Raw genomic sequence first — 7,490 nt, 5'->3', positions numbered from 1 at the left:
ATTCACAATAGCCAAAAGATGAAAGCAACCAAAGTGTTCATTGACAGTTGAATAGAAAAACAAAATGTGGTCTATACATACAATGGTGTGTGTAGAATGGTGGCCACCAGGGGCTGGGTGGGGGAAAAAAGTAGTTTTTATTTGGTGGGTGTATTAATCAGGGCTCTCCAGAAAAACAGAACCAAAATGATGCCTATATACATAGCGAAATTTATTTGAAGACAGTGGCTCATGCAATTATTGAGACTGACAAGTGGAAAGTCTGCAGGGCAGGCCATCAGGCCAGAGACCTGGGGAGGAACCGATGTTACGGTTTAAATCTGAAGGCTATCTGCTGGTAGAATTCCCTCTTGCCTGGGGCAGGTCAATCTTTTTTTCTATTCAGGCCTTCAACTGATTGTAAGGCCCATCCATGTTAGGAGAGCAATCTGCTTTACTCAGAGTCTACCAATTTAAATGTAAATATCATTTACATATCATTAAATATAAAAAAGAAATAGCCAGAATAATGTTTGATGAAGTATTTGGGTACTATGGCCTGGTGAAGTTGATACTTAAAGTTAACCATCACAAGATGCCTGGGTGGCTCAGTTGGTGAAGCGTCTGCCTTTAGCTCAGGTCATGATCCTGGGGTCCTGGGATGGAACTCCGCATTGGGCTCTCTGCTCAGCAAGGAGCCTGCTTCTCCCTCTCCCACTGCCACTCCCCCCGCTTCTGCTCTCTCACTCTCTCTTTCTCTCCCTCAAGTAAATAAAGTGTTTAAAAAAATTAATCATCACAATGGGTATAGAGTGTCAGTTTTATAAGATTGAAGTTCTGGAAATTAGTTGCATATCAGTGTAAATATACCTAACCCTACTGAAATTTACACTTTAGAATGGTTAAGTTGGTAAATTTTATGTTATGTGTATTTTGTCACAATTTTGTAAAAAGTATATTCGATCTTTCACCTGGGCCTGCAGCACCAGCAGGATGGGCAAGTGTCAAGGTCTTCGTAAGGAAGCTCCACAGCCACAAACAGGACCAAAAGTGGCGTGATAAACAGTACAAGAAAGCACATCTGGGCACAGCCCTAAAGGCCAACCCTTTTGGAGGCACATTACATTCAAAGAGAATTTTGCAGGAAAAAGTTGGGGGTAAAGTCAAACAGCAAAATTCTGCCACCAGGAAGTATGTCAGGGGCCAGCTGATCAAAAATGGCAAGAAATTCACAGCTTTCATACCGATATTACAGAAAACAATGAAGTTCTGGTTGCTGGATTTGATTGCAAAGATCATGCTGTTGGTGACATTCCTGGAATCCACTTTAAGGTTGTCAAAGTAGCCAATGTCTTTCTATTGGCCTTTTGCAAAAGCAAGAAGAAAAGACCAAAATCATAAGTTTTGATGATGCAAACATGATAGTAACAAGCTTTCACATTCAAAAAAAAAAAAAAGTACATTAGAGAGAGAAATGTTCTTTCACCAAATACAAAAATAAATCTTTCCATAAGAGACATTAGCGTAGAAACTGGATTATATCCTAACTTTAGGGTTTTGCAAATGACCCCAAAAAATGTTCTTCATATAATATGCAAACTTCTATCAAAGTTGAGAGGGTAAATAATTATATCTCAAAAAAGCTAGTTCTGTGAGGAGTTAAGATTACATAATCCAGGTAGATTGCTTCCCAGGGATATAATTTTCCTCAGGAATAGAGCATAGAGAGTAAGAGAAATAGAAGTTAAAACATTCCTTTGATTATGACTCTCAAATAACAAAGTTTTCAATGGAAGTGTTGGTAATGGCTAAATAGCAGCTAATCTATGGATAATCATTTGATAAATGACTGTAATTTTAGTACTGTAGTGAACATTGCTATGAACCCAAGAGGTAGAATGTGAGTCCTAGGATAAGCAAATCTATGCTCCCGAAGCATTTCAAGTAGGTTTTCTGGAATTTCATGCTCATCCTTAGAGATTCTTAACGAAGTAAGTGAGGTATCGTTTAGTGACTATTACCACAATCATAACTTGGAGATACAGATTCACTCAATTTTCTGTAGGCTAGAGAAAGTCTTCCTAGTACAAGTTTCAGAAACTTAAACTTAACAGATGTGACAAGAAGCACCCCTTCTTGGTACCACTGTAATCCAGCCGTCAGTGTATCCTATTAACAAGAGTATATGAGTCATAATAGTCCTGATCCTAATGCTGAGGATCAAGTGCCGATCATGGCAAGTAAAATAATTACCAGTTATAGTTTAAAAGGCTATGTAAGTTCTAGTTACTCTAAATTCCATGGGAAAGATCAATTTAGTTTTTTGTATTTTACTAACAGTTTCTGTAAAGACTTTTTTCCCCCCATGAAATTAGAGAGTTAAATAAAAGAGATAATTACTGTTGAGGCAGAAAATGAGCTTTGTTTCTCCACGAGAAGGTAACCCCTCAAGAAGCTGTCCAGTGTCTAGGAAAAGCGCTAACACTTCAACAAACTCATTTAGGCCTAAGGAGAGCAAGTCCGATGAGGTGATGAGAGAGGTGCTGGCTGAAATGCTGAGCTCAGCTCATTGCAATTCCAGATTTTTGAGTCTCCCTGTTTTGAAAAGGAGTTTATTATTTTCTTTCATCTTTACTTCATTTTTTAAAAATCCTCAACTGTATACACAAACTTGGCAAACCAGTGAATCATAAACACGAAGGAAATCCATAAAGGCCATCTAGCATATTTCTCTGCTTCTGAGTAAAACCAAACTTCAAACTTAGGTCCACCTTTTAAAATGTATCTCTAGGGGTGCCTCGATGGCACAGTTGGTTGAGCAGCTGACTCTTGGTTTCGGCTCAGGTGGTGATCTCAGGGTGGTAAGATCGAGCCCCACCCCCCACTGTGGGGTTCCATGCTTAGCAGGGAGTCTGCTTAAGACTCTCTCTCCCTCTGCCCCTCCCCCCACAAATAAATAAATAAATCTTAAAAAATAAAATAAAATGTATCTCTAAGGAAGGCTTTTCCCTAACTGCTCCCCACCACCCCTCCCCAGACTAGCTTAGGTTTCTCTAGTGTATACTTCCACAGCATATAGTATCTCTCTTTCAAAGCTCATACCACAAAACCAGATAATTACTTGAGTCTCAGTTTAATATGGCTGATTAAACTCATACTTTTGCTTCTCTTCTCTCCCCAAATCCTGCTGAGATGATGGAAGAAATACAGCAATACAAAAAAATCTACAACAGGAAGGGCAACTGTAGATATGAAGAGTACGGAATTTCCAGATTTAATCCAGGTAGGAGAAAACTTGTGGAGGCATGGAACCAGAAACTCCATGTAAGTGAAAAAGGAGAGACTTCTAAACAAATTTTCCCACTAGACATTGGGAATAAGCCCTGATCAGAAGGAGCTGGGGCTAGTAGGAAACTGAGTCTGAGAGGCAGCCAGCACATAGTTAAGGGTCTGGGAAATATCTGCATCAGCTTGCAACTCTCAGAACCACTGACATGGCCTCAGCCCTGGGGTAAAGCCATGTATATGTTTTTAAATAGCCAAATAAAATTAGAGTTCTGATGAGAACACCCCCACTGTAAACACTGGGACTAGAGAAGATAGGCAGTAACCCCCCATAACTGACGACTAGCTTCAGGAACGGGGAGCTGCCCTCACACCGAAGACAAGGTACACAGCCACCGTAAAGAAAAGAGCCCAGGGACATCTGGGTGGCTCAGTCAGTTAAGTGTCTGCCTTGGGTTCAGGTCATGATCTCGGGATCATGGGATCCAGCCCCAAATGGAGCTCCAGGCTCAGGGGGGAGCCTGCTTCTCCCTCTGCCCCTCCCTCCATCCCCCTCCCAGCTCCTGCACATTCTCTCAAATAAATAAATAAAATATTAAAAAAAAAAAAAAAAGAGCCCACTTGGCCACCCTCAGTCCCCTGGTCCTCCCCTTCCTCCTAACCACCACAGCTGTCTCCTATAATAGGAATCTGTGTCCACTGCCAGGAGACCAAACATCTTCAAACATGCAACTGCCAATATAGATCTTTTTACAAATATAAACAGACAATAAAAAACTGCCAAACATTGGAATAAAACCACATTATTTCATTTCATTGGATCAACCTCTGAGAAAATAGTGTTAATACAGGAAATGAAAGACAATTTTAAAAGCATATAATTATTATCCTAAGAGAAATTAAGAAAGTACTACACCCATTAAAACAGAATAGGCTACTGTGAAAAAGATCAATTATAGTTTTTTGGGAAAGTTCAAAATGCGATTATCTAAATTTAAAACATTTCAACTTTTTTTCATATTAAAATTGAGATTTTTCCTGTGACTACTAGAGAAGTTTAGCATATTTTTGTGTTTTTTGACCATTTATAACCCCATTTCTGTGAAATGCCTGTTTATGTTTTTTGCCCATTTTTCCCTCTTGGGTCATTTGGGTATATTCTGTATATTGATATGTTGCTTGATATATATGGGGCAGATACTTTTCTCTTAGTCTGTTACTTGCCTTTTAACTGTCTTTCAACATTCAAGAATTTAAAAATTTTATACAGACTAGTCTGTAATTATTCTCTTAAAAGTAGTGGGCTTTAATTCCCCTTAAGAGTGTCTTCTCCAACCTCAACGTAATAATGGAACTTCTGCTATCTATAAATATTAAAACCATCTGATCTCCCTAAACATTTTACAATTTCCTAATCTGTAAACTGGAAATAATATCTTCCTTACAGGGTGGCTGTGAGAATAATTAAGAAAACACATGTAAAATATCTAGGACACGCAGATACTCAATAGGCTTAGCCATGGTAGCCTTATTGTGGAGATAAGAAAATTGAGAGCAACGAAATAATGGGAACTTGCCAAGATAAAATACACATCATAATACTGCCTCCCAAATCACTGATTCAGGGAAGCCAGACTAAACCTTCTCTCCTTAGCCTCTGTTATGGACTCGGGCAGTTGGCTTTCCTTTGCTATGACTTTATGTTAAACGAGTACACAGACACACTGAAAATAGCTTACCCATCCCCCTGTTCAGTGAAGACGATGGCTTCTATGGTTGGAGTCTGCCTTGTCATTCCCTTCTCTTCTACCTCCCACTTGCCTACCATAGGGTATTTACGGCTTTGTCTTTCCCTCTTCCTCACATTGTCATTTTCACCTCTGCCCTGGCTTCAAATCTATCAGTTCACATACCATGTCCCTAAAGCCTGGGACACTGATGGACATGTCACCAGTGAAGAAGGATCCAGGATTGGCGAACTCCACAGGGAGGAAGGAACGCTTCTGACTCTTCTCTGTCCCCTAATTCCTAAGTTTCTCATCCCACTCTCTATCCCGTAAATTACTTCAACAACCTCCTTGCCTCTCACCTTCCTACCCACCTCCACTTCCCTCCCACACACATATCCTCCATTCTGTTGCCTTAAGAATATTTCTAAAGCCAAATCTGATCATACCACTTTCTACTTAAAACGCTTTTGTTGCTCTGCTCTTCACTAGCTATTTGGCACTAGGAAAATACTCACCTTCATTTGGTCACTTTTTCCTTTTGAAGAATAGGCATAATAATGGTGATCCATTGCTTTTAATATCAAGTGAAGTATCTTAACCTGGCTTATAAATACCTGTATGATCTCCAGCTTCATCCTAGCCATTCTCTCTCTTCTATTTCTAGGTCCAGTCATCCCTGTCCCCTTTCCATTCCTAGAACACAACACACTCATTCTTAACACTGTAATGATGCAACACCTTTCCCTCTGGAAGAATACTCTTCCCTCAGCTCCTAGTGCCCTTCTATACACCCTCATTGACCATTCTTGTTTATACTTCAACATTCAATTTCCTCCTGAACTATGTTTCGAGTACATAATAGTCTCTGAGTAAAGATTTGTTGAATGAATAACTTACCAAATATTGAGAATCTGCTATATTTATAATCTAGCATATTAATAATTTTATGCACATTATCTCATTTAATGCTCACGAAATTCCTAGGAGGTCAATATCATTATTCTCATCATGGGATGTTAAAATCAAGTCTGAGAAAGCTTGAGTGACGTGTCCATGTGTATACAGCTATATGGTTATAGGTGGAAGAGCTGGTATCTTTATCCAGGTCTGTGTGACTCTGAAGACCAAGTATGGAGTGACATAAAGGGTCAAGCAAGACACGAAGGAAGAAGTAATAGTAAAATCAAATCTTAAACATAAAGCTCTCAGAGGCTGCATAGGTTTTCAGAAGCAGCACCAAATCCTTAAAGCTGGGCTTTTTCACCAACTCCGGAGAGAGATGCCAAGCAGTAGGTTTCTCTTGGCTGGGAAAGAGGTGTGGCAAACATTCCAGACAACCCTCTCCCACAATCACTCTTGTCCCACAGCATCTCTAGTATGAGAAATTGGGAATTAGAAAGCTCTAAAAAGAAATTCCTTCTTAAGAAATGTCTCCTTTTTAGGGCACCTGGGTGGCTCAGTTATTAAGCGTCTGCCTTCAACTCAGGTCATGATCCCAAGGTCTTGGGATCGAGCCCCACATCAGGCTCCCTGCTCAGCGGGAAGCTTGCTTCTCCCTCTCCCATTCTCCCTACTTGTGTTCCCTCTCTCGCTGTCTCTCCCTCTGTCAAATAAATAAATAAAATCTTTAAAAAAAAATAAAAAAAGAAATGTCTCTTTTTTAACAAGGGATTTATCCCGACATACAAGTTTACTAAAAAAAACCCCGCACTATTAGAGTAGAAATATTGTAGATATAAAGGATAAGCTACTGAAGCACCCACTCCCAGGACTTGGGACAGTCTAATTTGTAGTCAGAGCACACTGAAGAGACTGTTTTAGTGTGTTATACATGGTCATAGATTATAGGTATAGAAATAAAACATGGAACAAATATAGGTCTCCATCTCCTCGAAAGGTTTGAGTGCCTTTATTCTCTGCTCATCATAAGAAAATACATTACAAATAGTCACATGTTTGTGGTACTGTTAAGCTTGCTGGGAATCTCTGTTAATAGTATGTATCAAATAATTCTGTAATGGTTTTGTCCTCAGACGATGCTGACTTCAAATAGCAAAGAAGGTAGCTTTCCCTGATGATGGATGTAATGATGAATAGAGCTTAAAGAGAAGGAGGAGTGGGCGCCTGGGTGGCTCAGATGGTTAAGCGTCTGCCTTCGGCTCAGGTCATGATCCCAGGGTCCTGGGATCAAGTCCCACATCGGGCTCCCTGCTCCTTGGGAGCCTGCTTCTCCCTCTGCCTCTCTCTCTCTCTGTCTCTCATGAATAAATAAATAAAATCTTTAAAAAAAAGAGAGAGAGAAGGAGGAGCAACAATTCGATATGTATTAATGATGGAACGGTCCAAATACAGGGACTGGGAGTGAAGCACTCAAAACATAACGGGTAAGTAGATTATGAAGTGGGAGGCAGAACGATGGACAGAATACAGTACAATTTGTGGTGTGTATGTGTGTGTTTTAATCGTGTGTATGTATTTTCATTTCTAAACCAAACA

The 7,490-nt window shown here is 39.9% G+C and overlaps 1 pseudogene; it reads left to right on the top strand.

Moving 5' to 3' along the window:
* The first annotated feature begins 972 nt into the window (after nt 1-972).
* LOC123847514 (small ribosomal subunit protein uS12-like) lies at nt 973-1,380 on the top strand (annotated as a pseudogene).
* The last annotated feature ends 6,110 nt before the right edge of the window (nt 1,381-7,490 follow it).

This window comes from Mirounga angustirostris, unplaced genomic scaffold (assembly GCF_029215605.1).
Source record: "Mirounga angustirostris isolate CCGP_5_RB_7025 unplaced genomic scaffold, mMirAng1.0.hap1 SCAF_2, whole genome shotgun sequence".
NCBI lineage: Eukaryota > Metazoa > Chordata > Mammalia > Carnivora > Phocidae > Mirounga > Mirounga angustirostris.
Note: the sequence above shows the minus strand (reverse complement) of the source record. Positions and strands in the feature narration are given on the sequence as shown.